The following is a 12,536-nucleotide window of genomic DNA, read 5'->3' as shown; positions in this document are numbered from 1 at the left end:
GGGCCAGTTTTATAATTCAGCAAAATTTAAATGAATCAGCCATAACTATAGCACACAGACATGAAATAAAACATAATGAGGTCAAGCTGAATAACAATCTGATTAGGGAGAGTGAATTACCCAGTGCTGGAGGTTTGGTGGAAAAGCTTTCAGATGGCTCGTGGCCAATTTTTTTCTCTTGAGTCTCCCTCAGCCAAACAGGATCTGGCCACTTTATTTATTGAGCCTTCTTCAGGCAGAAAAACAAGCCTCCTCAAAAGGTGTCAGTAGACCCTAATGCAGTACACTTGAAAGGCAAAAGAGTAAAAGGTGCTTGGTAGGGAAGTTTCTATCAGAGAAGCTTCTACAGAATGAAAGAAACTAGAAACATTCTTCTGGCTTAACTAAATCTGCTAGCGATACCTGAACACTTGTAAGTGGATCATAATTTTCCTAACAGACAGAAAGCAGCAAGTGAAGCTAAGCAGATTCACTTCAGATATCTGTACAATTAGCACAGAGGGACCCCCAAGGCTGTGTTCTCACCACTTCTTTCTCTATACCAATGACTGCATCTCAAACAATCCATCTGTTAAACAACTGAAACTTGCAGATGATACAACAGTGATTGGTCTCATTCGAAACAACAATTAATCTACATACAGATGGGAGGTTGAACAACTAGCCTTGTGGTGCGACCAGAACAATCTGGAACTGAACACACTTAAAACCGTAGAAAGAGTGGTAGACTTTAGGAGAAACCCTTCCATCCTTCCACCTCTCACAATACTAGACAACACAGTATCAATAATACAGACCTTCAAATTTTAGGTTCTACCATATCTCAAGACCTAAAATGGACACCTAACATCAAAAACATCATCAAAAAAGCACAACAAAGAATGTTCTTTCTGCACCAACTCAGGAAGCTCAAACTGCCCAAGGAGTTCTGACGCAGTTCTACAGAGGAATTATTGAGTCTGTCATTTGCACCTCTATAACTGTCTGGTTCGGTTCTGCAACCCAACAACTTCAGACTTCAGAGGATAATTAGAACTGCAGAAAATATAATTACTACCAAACTGCTTTCCATTGAGGACCTGTATATTGCACGAGTCAAAAAGAGGGCTGTGAAAATATTTACAGACCCGTCACATCCCGGACATAAATTAATAATGGTGATGATGATGATGATGATGATGATGATGATGATGATAATTTATTAGATTTGTATGCTGCCCCTCTCCGAGGACTCGGACTTGTTTCAACTCTTATGCTCAAAATGATGCTATAGAGCACTGCACATCGAGACAAGTAGACACAAGAATAGTTTTTTCCCCAAATGCCAGCACTCTGCTAAACATATAATTCCCTCAAGAGTGTCAAACTATTCACTAAGTCTGCATTATTATTACTATTAGTCTTCTCGTTGTTCCCATCACCCATCTCCTCCCACTTACGACTGCATGACTGTAACTTTGTTGTTTGTAGCCTTATGGTTTATATTGATTGTTTCCTAGAATGATTTGATTGCTTATTTGTATCCTATGACTATCATTAAGTGTTGTATCTTATGATTCCTGATGAACGTATCTTGTCTTTTTATGTACACTGAGAGCATATGCACCAAGACAAATTCCTTGTGTGTCCAATCACATTTGGCCAATAAACAATTCTATTCTATTCTAAAATACTGCCAAGCAGGTGGTATTGGATGCAGTTACATTGGACTATAGTTCTCCACAATTAGTAGTCTAGGTGTAGTGGAGGAAAGTGGGGTGGGGACTGGGTGATGGAACTTGTATAAGATAGTGGGATGGCCTATACCCATGGGACAACCAGACTTTTCCCTGGGATGCGGTTGTTTTTCTTAGCATTTGTTCTGCATGGCTGCAAGGTCCATTTGTTTTTGCACTGTTTGTCCAGTTTTTACAGCAAAACTATCAATGCGTAATGTGACCAAAGGTTTTGTTTATCAGCTGGCTAGTCACACAGACACTGATTAGGGCTGAGAGGAAGTGGCTGGCTTAAGGTCACCCAGCTGGCTTCCACAACTAAGAGAGGACTCTAACTTGCATCTCTCCATTTCTGGTCAATATCTTAACTGTTTTGCCACTTTGCCCTAGCATGGATTGATTGATTGATTGATTGTTTGTTTGTTTGATGTCGCATTCTGCACATCCGACTTCTGTCATGGTGGCAAAAGTCAACCTAGCAATGATCCCGTTATTTATTTATGGAAAAGCCCAAAGCAATAGGTGAAATGTAGGTTTTGTTTTGTAAAGAAAGTACAGTGAAAGTTTAATTTTAAAAGTCAAAATTGACATGAATAACAACAACAACAACAACAACAACAACAGTAACCCACCCCTGCCCTGGAAAATCTGCTTTAAGAAGACTTTAAAAGGCCTACAGATATGTGAGAATTATGATTGGTTCATTAAATATGATCTCACCATTCTTTTTGCCATTCAGTGACTTGGATGGGTTTTTTCTCAGATGATTTTAGCCCCCCAAATTTGGGTAATGCTCATCCCACATGACTGGCAGAAAGTAACTTGAACACAGTTTGCCAATCAAGCAGCCAGCAAATCGGGTATAATATTCCCTCCAGTCACAGCTTGAATGACAACAGTTAATGGTGCACCATTTTTCTGCGAGCCCCTTCTCCTTTTATTTTATTTATTTTTTATTTATTCATTTGTCCAATGCACAATAGGTATGGAAGAGAATAGACATATATAAAGAAAAATATAAAATAGAGGAGAAGATATATGAAAGGAAGAAAATATATATGATATATGAGATAAAGGAAAGACAATTGGACAGGGGACGAAAGGCACACTAGTGCACTTATGTACACCCCCTTTCTGTGCCTCTGTGTGTTCATTTTGCTTCAGCGGAATATCACGCATCAGGAGCCTATGTAGAGAAACAAAAGAGCAGTGAAAGAGTACCCCGGCCTCAGCAGGATGAGAGGAATTCACAGCACCTGAGACATTGTGGAAATGCGCAGATACAAGGAATGGCTGAAAGATCCGGGATTGTTTATCTCTGAGCCAAAGAGGACAATGCGATGAAAAAGCATATTGATTTGGGATAATGCTTGGCTTGAGGGAACAAATTGTCAACTGACAAGAGGATCAAAGGGAACTGGATAAATAGCAAATCCAAATCCATACAAAGGAACACTGTCTCTCTATAGCATTAGTGCAAAATATAACCTGGGGGTTTTCCAAGGCATCAAAAACAGTGACAAAAGTTGAACATATTGAACTAATTGCAACAGGCTATTTTGGCAAGCAAGCCAGAGGCTCACACAATGACTATAACCTTATACTCAGTTGCAGGATAACAGATGGTAAATTTAATTTTCCTTCTGTTTTCTATCTTGCATGTTGTACCTACTGCGGGAGAATGATCTCCCAAAATAGTTGATAGGAGGTGTGTGCAAAAAATATCTCATTATGAATCGCTGTTTTGAGCTCAAAATGCCCACTTTGAGCAGAAAACAGGTTTTGCTGCTGAAAAAGGCCACTCCAAACATTTTGGAATCATTTTGAAGTTCAAAACAGTTTTGTTTCAAGCATGTGACCCCTCCCAAAAGTTCAAAATAGCTCATTTCAAGCTTGAAATAAGGTGTTTGGCAATCAGAATGGTTCAAATTTCAAATAATTTTACACACATGTACCTGAGATCTGAAATAAGTTAGAATTCTGAATACTGCACCATTTAAAGGTGAAGCACAATAAAGAATGTATTAAACATTAGAATTTATATGGGTGGAAACGTGGATTTTCTAGGTAATCCAGTCACTAATGTAATTAACATACATTGCATTGGCATTCTTCAGTCTCGAAAGACCATGGTATCACTATCTAGAATCTGTGTAGTGTCTCACCAAGTGTACCCTCTATCATATTACATTGTTTACATTCACTTATAGGACACCCACAATGCAGCTATCTGCCATTACCATCCGCCCTGGGGGGGAATTATTGACCCCTCAGAGAGGGTCCGCAGCTTGGGTGTCCTCGATCCACAGCTGGCTTTAGAACATAATCTTTTGGCTGTGCCGAGGTGGGCGTTTGCCCAGGTTCGCCTGGTGCACCAGTTGCAGCCCTATTTGGACAGGGAGTCCCTGCTCACAGTCACTCACGCCCTTATCACCTCGAGGTTCGACTACTGCAACACTCTCTACATGGGGCTACTGCTGAAGAGTGTTCGGAAACTTCCGATCGTGCAGAATGCGGCCACGCGAGCAGTCATGGGTTTTCCCAGATATGCCCATGTTTCGTCAACACTCTGCGGCCTGCACTGGTTGCTGATTAGTTTCCGGACACAATTCAAAGTGTTGGTGATGATCTATAAGGCCCTACATGGCATTGGACCAGAATACCTACGGGATTGTCTTCTGCCGCATGAATCCCTGCGGCCGATTAGGTTCCACAGAGTTGGCCTTCTCCGGGTCCCGTCAACTAAACAATGTCGTCTGGTGGGGCCTAGGGGAAGAGCCTTCTCTGTGGCATCTGGAATCAACTGCCCCTGGAGATTTGAACTGCCCCCACCCTCCTAGTCTTCCGCAAGACCCTGAAGATTTATCTATGTCACCAGGCAGGGGGCAACTAATGTATCCCCTTCTCTGACCATTAAGAGTTATGTGTGGTTGTGACTGTATAAGTATCGATTGTTTTTTAAGATAGTGGGTTTTTAGTCATAGTTTTAACCATTAGATTTGTATTGTACTGTTTTATTGTTGTTGTGAGCCGCCCCGAGTCTTCGGAGAGGGGTGGCATACAAGTCTAATAAATTATCATTATTATTAAATTATTTCTTAAAGTCAGTGTTTCTCAACTTTAGCCACTTTAAAATGTGTGGACTTCAATCCCAGAATTCCTCAACCAGCGTGCCTAAGCTTGGGCCAGCCACCATGTGTGAAGTTCACACATCTTCAATTGGCAGTATATTTGAATCCTTTTTTCCTGGGTGGGAGTTAGTTTCTAGATACTAATGATTAGGATCAATTGCCTGTGGGCAGCAGGTTATAATCAGGCATTCGTTCCGTATAGCAGCTGATATACAACATGGTCAGATATAAGAATGAAGGAGTATCCAGTTCAGCATTGCCTCATTATTTGATGGCTCGCCAAAAACTAACTATGGTAGAGGTTACCCAGTTTGGCCATGCCTGCTGGTGGTCAGAGAGCACCATGTAGCGATGACAGTGTGAGTCTTCACTCATCTGCCCAGATGACGCCATTTGGGTTCTTTTAACCTCTGTGCATGCGCAGAACGCTTTGTGTATGCGCAGAGGGTAAAATAACTCAAATGGCAGCTTCTGGGTGGATAGGCGAAGCTTTGCACTGCCATCACTACCGGCTCTCTGACACACTGAACCAGGAACATTTCACCTCTGGGTTACTTGCTTCTAGATGTTTATTTATATAGTTGATTGATATTCTGCCTTGGGAACGCAATACAGTATACAGAACATTCCTTCCTCTGGTTGTTTCTCTCTCCAATGATCACCTTGTGAAGTGGATTGAGGTGAGAAAGTATTGCCTGCCCCAAAGTGAGCTTCCCTGATGATGTAAACCTGGCTTTCCCAGATGAATCCAACTTGATAACAGTCTTCAGTTTTTTTTCTTTCCGGTTACAGTCCTGTGATTCTTTCAATATATAAGATGTAGATATGAGAGGAGAGTCAGAATCCAAAGCTAATTATGTACTGTACGTTCTATGAGTCATGTGCTGGGATTATATATAGCTATGAATTACCACAGATAGATTGGGTAGGGGGAGGATTCTATTTATTTTATTTTTATTTTATTTATTTATTTTGTCCAATACACAATGAGGGTTTTAGTGGGTATATATCTATATACACATAGTAAAATACATGATGAAGGTTATAGAGGAGATACTCATAGTAAAATATATCTAAGAGATAATAGAAGAGAAGGTATAGTAATAAAACATATCAATGAAATAATAGAAGAGATATAGGAATAGAAGAAAGGAATAGGAGATATAGGAGAGCAATAGGCCAGGGGACGGAAGGCACTCTAGTGCACTTGTACTCGCCCCTTACTGACCTCTTAGGAATCTGGATAGGTCAACCATGGATAATCTAAGGGTAAAGTGTTGGGGGTTTGGGGATGACACTATGGAGTCCGGTAATGAGTTCCACGCTTCGACAACTCGGTTACGGAAGTCATATTTTTTACAGTCAAGTTTGGAGCAGTTAATATTAAGTTTAGGCAGGATGTTGCAGCATATGATCTTGTGGGCAATACTTAGATCTTGTTTAAGGCGTCTTAGTTCTAAACTTTCTAGGCCCAGGATTGAAAGTCAAATTACGAGGAGTCAAAAACTCCTGCTGATCTCATGCAAACTCTCCTTGAAAGTTGCTCTGAGGAGAGTTTTTCCCTCAGCTGTTGACCTGAGCTTGCGTTGTTAGTACACTTGCTGACTACAGAATACAGTTACCAGTGCTGAATTGCACAGCACCATAGTCCTAAAGGAGACAGAAACACTTGGTGTATTCAAAAGGAAAATATGAAGGACAGCATTGCTGGGAATCATGTTGAAAGATTCCATCAGCTGGGGAGAAAAAAAGAGCATTATTAACCTCTTTCTGCAGCCAACTCCACACTTAATTGATCTTGAAAGAAGAGATGATTAAACTATCAACAGGTCACCTAGATATGAGCTAATTATTAATTATTACTTGGCTGCAGTGTATATTAGGAGTATGTAAGAGTGTCTTTGTTGAGAATGGTACTCTCCCTTCCTGTCCTTGTAGGAAAAGCTTGGACTAGAAGGCCTTCAAGAGTCCTTCCAACTCTATTATCCTGTATTTATTTATTTATTTATTTATTTATTTGTTTGTTTATTTGTTTGTTTATTCATTCATTTGTCCAATACACAATACATAGGAAGAAAAAGACATGTGGTAATACATATAAGGGTAAAAGTGAACTTAGAGGAGAGGATATATGAAAGAAAGAAAATATATATGATAAGTGAGAGAAAGGAAAGACAATTGGACAGGGGATGAAAGGCACTCCAGTGCACTTATGTATGCCCCTTACTGGCCTCTTAGGAACCTGGAGAGGTCAATCGTGGAGAGTCTAAGGGAGAAGTGTTGGGGATTAGGGGTTGACACAATTGAGTCCAGTAATGAGTTCCATGCTTCAATAACTCGATTGTTGAAATCATATTTTTTACAGTCAAGTTTGGAGCGGTTCGTATTAAGTTTGAATCTGTTGCATGCTCTTGTGTTGTTGCGGTTGAAGCTGAAGTAGTCATTGACCGGTAGGACGTTGCAGCATATGATCTTGTGGGCATTGGGCAATACTCAAATCGTGTTTTAGGCGCTGTAGTTCTAGGCTTTCCAGGCTCAGGATTGTTAGTCTATTTTCGTAGGATATTCTGTTTCAAGTGGAAGAGTGAAGGGCTCTTCTGGTGAAATATCTTTGGACATTTTCAAGGGTGTTGATGTCTGAGATGTGGTATGGGTTCCAGACAGATGAGCAGTAGTCTAGGATGGGTCTGGAAAAAGTTTTGTAGGCTCTTGTGAGTAGTGTGAGATTGCCTGAGCAGAAGCTGCGAAGCTCCTTTCCCACCCTCTGTCAGTTTTAATCATTGGTCCACATTTAACCAAGAGGTGCTAAAGAACTGACATACCCATTTTACAGCCATTCCCCTCCCTCCCAAGCAGATTGAAGGAACAATAGAACCTCATAAAAATAATTACAGCGAAGTGTGGGTGCTATCAGACTAAAGGGGTTTATGTCAAGATTGAGGTCAAAGACTTTTGAAAGAATCCTCTTTAAATTCTTCCTGAAAGCAATAGATAATCTGACTTGCCCTCATCCACCACTATTAAAATAAATAAATGGAAGTTCCGAGAATCACCACTTCTATCTGATTTTTTTAAACTACGTTTTTATCTGTTCTGTTAAGGTGGTTCACCTCTCCATAGGAAGCAACTTAATCTGTCACGAACAAAGAGAAACAGCCACTCAAAGGTGGAGCTGTTTGAAGATGACCTGACTTTAGGGAAAGCCTGTCCTCAAAATACACATGACCTGGGAAATCTTGTTGGCCTGGCTCCTCTTTCCTCGGAGGTGCATTTCTTTTTTTCCCTTAACCTTCAACCCATTAGCATGTCTTCCGCTGACAGAGAGCCACTGCAACTCTTCCTGGAAAAATTCCTGCCTTTCCCTCAGGGACAGTCCATAAAGTACGTCATTCATCAAAGCGAGCAGGCAATAAAGGAGTTGTGACAAAGGAAGGGTTGGGCTTTGCTTGAAATGAAAGAAAGTATTACCAGGGAGTTGACTAAGGGTGGCACAACATCCCTTTCAGAGCAAAAACAACATGCATGACTGAAAAGCAATTCCACCGACCCAGACGTACCCGATACAATCAAGCTTGGTTGCACTTATCACGAGTTGCTGTTTCTGTCGGAAGGAAACTGCTATCATGTGCATTGCAGTACTTTCTCCGAGGAAGGTGCTGACCATTTCAATCACCTCCAGCCTTTGAATTCTACTAGTGATATGGTGGTTCTGGGACTGGTCCCACCAATGGTTCTTGAAATGTCCCTCCCACAGAGATGCAATTGAGTATATTGTGTAGTATATAAACACCTATAAGAAATAACAGAAAATGTTTCCCCCCTCCAAAGAGAACACAGGATGTTTTTTGTGAAAATGGGTCTGAGTAGGAAAGAAGGTATATGAATCAAAGGTTAATTATAAAGAAATATGCTTCTCGGTTGAAAAGGATAATTTTTTAAATTAATTTATTATTAGAGTTTTGCCACTGGGTATGCCGAGGTACACCACAACTGGGTATACCACAACTCTTATTAAAATAACATGGTTGTTATAGTCCCATACATTGTGAGAGCACCACATTGGGAATGCTGGTTTGGAGCAACTTACCATGCAGCTGCAGTGTATTCTCCAAATTGTCAAACTGACTATTTCCCCCAGAATCTTCTGAGTCTAGACAGAAAGATTGGAGGGGGGGGGGGAAACATGGCGTCTGTGAAATTCTACAGGAGCAAAGCATCCAACAGAAAAAAAAAAATCACAGATCAAATTGTTTTGGCAATTTTTCTGTTTTGGATTTACTATGATTTGGAGCAACATCTGAGTTAGACTTTCACAGGTCCAGCTTTTGCAAAAAGGCTATATCACGGGGTTTAAAAAAAAAATTAATAAAAAAATACTCTGCGGGTTTTTTTTAAATAGCGGTAGCGTCCGACCTCCCAGCTGACCAGTCTGGAATCCTGGCTTTGAGTCCTGGCCTGGATCCCTCTTGCTTTGAGCTTCCCCTTCCCCTGCCCTGCCCCTGAGCACTGGTGCTCCTGCTGCCACCATGGCAGATGCTGGCAGCAAGCGCAGCAAAGCCTCCAGCTTGCCGCCCCATTGCCCCTGGGGGTTCTGGGGGTAAATAAAACCAGAAATGGAGGAGAGAGGGGGAGGGAGGGAGGAAGGAAGGAAGGAAGGAAGGAAGGGAGCATCTTTACTTCGTGGAAAGTTGACTTTCGCGGGCAGTCTTGGAACGTATCCCCCGCGAAAGTCAGGGGACCACTGTACTATGATTTGGAGCAACATCTGAGTTAGACTAAGATTGATTCAGAAAGTATAAAGTGCACACCTGGAATCCCCCATCTGCTCAAGATGGCAGGTCTGAGAACTTTTAGACTCAGCCATAGTCTGGACAAGACATTTTTCTGATTAATCCATTCTTGTATGCTTTCCCAAAAGTTCTAAATCGCTTTCACCCATCGTCGCTACAGCCCCCAGCTTCAGCTGGTTGAGCAGTTTCTTATTTCAGCGTGAAGGGCCTCTGCCTGGTTCTGCTGATGGCCGCATGGGAGGTGGCTAGACTTCCAGACAGCAGATCTAACAGGCAGCACTCATGAGCCTGGCTCCAAAACACTGACCCCGGGTCTCATCGCAAATAGCCCATTTGGCCTGATCCCACCTGCAGAAAAAATAGTTGCTACCAACCTTCCTTCCATTGAAGTCCTGTATTCTGCACGAGTGAAAAAAAGGGCTGTGTAAATATTTACAGACACCTCACATCCTGGACACAAACTTTTTCAACTCCTATCCTCAAAATGATACTATAGAGCACTGCACACAAGAACAGGTTTTTTCCCAAACACCATCACTCTGCTAAACAAATAATTCTCTCAACACTGTCAAACTATTTACTGTCTGTACTACTATTAATCTTCTCATCGTTCCCATCGCCTATCTCCTCCCACAAATGACTGAATGACTGTAACTTTGTTGCTTGTATCCTTACGATTTATATTGACTGGATCCTAATATGATTTGCTTATTTGTATCCATACAACGCTTAATGAGTGTTGTACCTTATGATTTTTGATTAACATATCTTTTATTTTATATGTGTCCAATCATACGGCCAATAAAAATTTCTATTCTGTTCTGTTCTATTCTATTCATGAAACACCTCTGGACTTGCTCAATTGTATTAATGTCAAATATACAGTGCAGTTCCAGGCAGATGAGCTGTATTCGAGAATTGGTCTAGCAAAGGTTTAGTATGCCTAGTTTGCCGATGGGCTACTTAAATCTAGCAAAAGACCCACAGATGGTGCCTCTGGCAGCCAAAATGGGACACGGGGGAGCATGCTTCATTTTTGGTCTGGACAGCCTCCTGCAGCACTCTGTCGGTCAAAATGGAGTGGCTGCGTGCAGCCCCCCATGCCCTGTTTTTGATGGCAGGATGCTGCAGGAGGCATCAATCCTGACTCCCCCTCTGGCTGGTCCACCGAGAACTACAATACTGATCTGGCCCTCAAAGAAATCCAGTTAGAAATCCCTGCTTTACATCCATGTGAATCCATGCGAATGGTGCCAGTTTCTGAAGAGTGGGGAACTGTCTGTACTAAATCTGTCAAGTAATCTACTGTACCTGCCAGATTGTTGTTGATGGAAACAAGACTCATCACTTTGTCTAGCCCAGTTCAACCTCAGGTTTCAGCACTGGGATTCCTATTCAGAGGACAAATATGGGGCAGCATGGATTCCAAGAAGGGGAGGAGGGAGAAAGAATTGTTCTTTGTACATTTCTGCCCATTATAGTTAGGTAGAATATATGAGGGCCCATAGTTTCATGAAAACACATCAGTTCAGGATAGGAACTGGGAAAACGCTGGAAGCTAATTGGAAGGAATAAGGTGGAACCAGCTCTTCCCTCTCTTAGACTTGCCTGGTTTTGTTCTTTTCACTAGCGGCACATTGAATACACCCTCTGGGTGGATACCTCACCAGGGTGTGTCCCACCTGCACTGTATAAAGTTGAGTCAGCAATTGCTGCAGTAGAAAGTGAATCCTATTAACCTTCTGGATGCTGGATGTTTCTCAAGATGGCACTGTACCTTGAAGAAGAGATTCCAGAATGTCAAAACAGTGATGATGGAGCAATAGGGATGACAATTTATCTTATCCAGAGGTCATTCGGTTGGAAAAGTAGAGGCCTCAAATGTATATCTCCGGTACATTTCTATACAAAATGTGTAGTTTAATTCAGTTCTAGTGACATTCTGGACACATTCACACCATTGTCTTGGCAGTGTTCCCAAGGTAGCTTGTCTGTGTATTCTGCCAAAATGTCTTAGTCTACAGCTTTACTATTCCCTGGAGGAATCCCATCAGCCAGGCCTGACTGATCCTATGTAGCTTCCAAACCCAGACAAGGTCAGAAAAATGCTGCCATCAGCTGAGAGATGTACATTTCTAGAATCTAAAGGACATAAATTGTCATTGGGTAGCAATGGCAGGTACAGACAGTGCTGTCCGGTAAGAGAATAACAGATTAAAATCTCCAGAATTTACCTTGTTGTGAGCCGTCCCGAGTTTGCGGAGAGGGGCGGCATATAAATCCAATAAATCTAATCTAATCTAATCAGAAGCAATTGTGGTGGTCTTTTGATGCTGTGCCAAAAGACCTCGGCTGGCATTTGAAAACAATGAACATTGACAAAATCATGATCCGTCAATTGCAAAAGGCCACTGTACTTGGATCTGTGTATCATACGAAAATACAACAGTCCTAGACGCTTGGGAAGTGTTTGACTTGTGATATTGTGATACGAAATCCAGCATCTTGTTTGCTGTGCATTACTGTTTTTGTACTACTACTACTACTACTACTACTACTACTACTACTACTACTACTACTACTACCAACAACAGCAACAAAAATGGGAAAGGACTTTGAAGGTCTTCTAGTCCAACCTCCTACTTAGGTAGGAAACCCTACACCACTTCAGACAGATGGTTATCTAACATCTTCTTTAAAACTTCCAGTGTTGGAGTATTCACAACTTCTGGAGGCAAGTTGTTCCACTGATTAAATGTTCTAACCTGTTAGAAAAGTTTTCCATAGTTCTAGGTTGCTTCTCTCCTTGATTAGTTTCCACCCATTGCTTCTTATTCTGCCATCAGGTGGTTTGGAGAATAGCTTGAATCCCTCTTTGTGACAACCACTGAGATATGTTC

Source organism: Erythrolamprus reginae, chromosome 2, assembly GCF_031021105.1.
Source record: "Erythrolamprus reginae isolate rEryReg1 chromosome 2, rEryReg1.hap1, whole genome shotgun sequence".
In the NCBI taxonomy this organism is placed as follows: domain Eukaryota; kingdom Metazoa; phylum Chordata; class Lepidosauria; order Squamata; family Dipsadidae; genus Erythrolamprus; species Erythrolamprus reginae.
The sequence above is the reverse complement of the archived record's forward strand: the minus strand, read 5'-3'. Positions refer to the sequence as shown.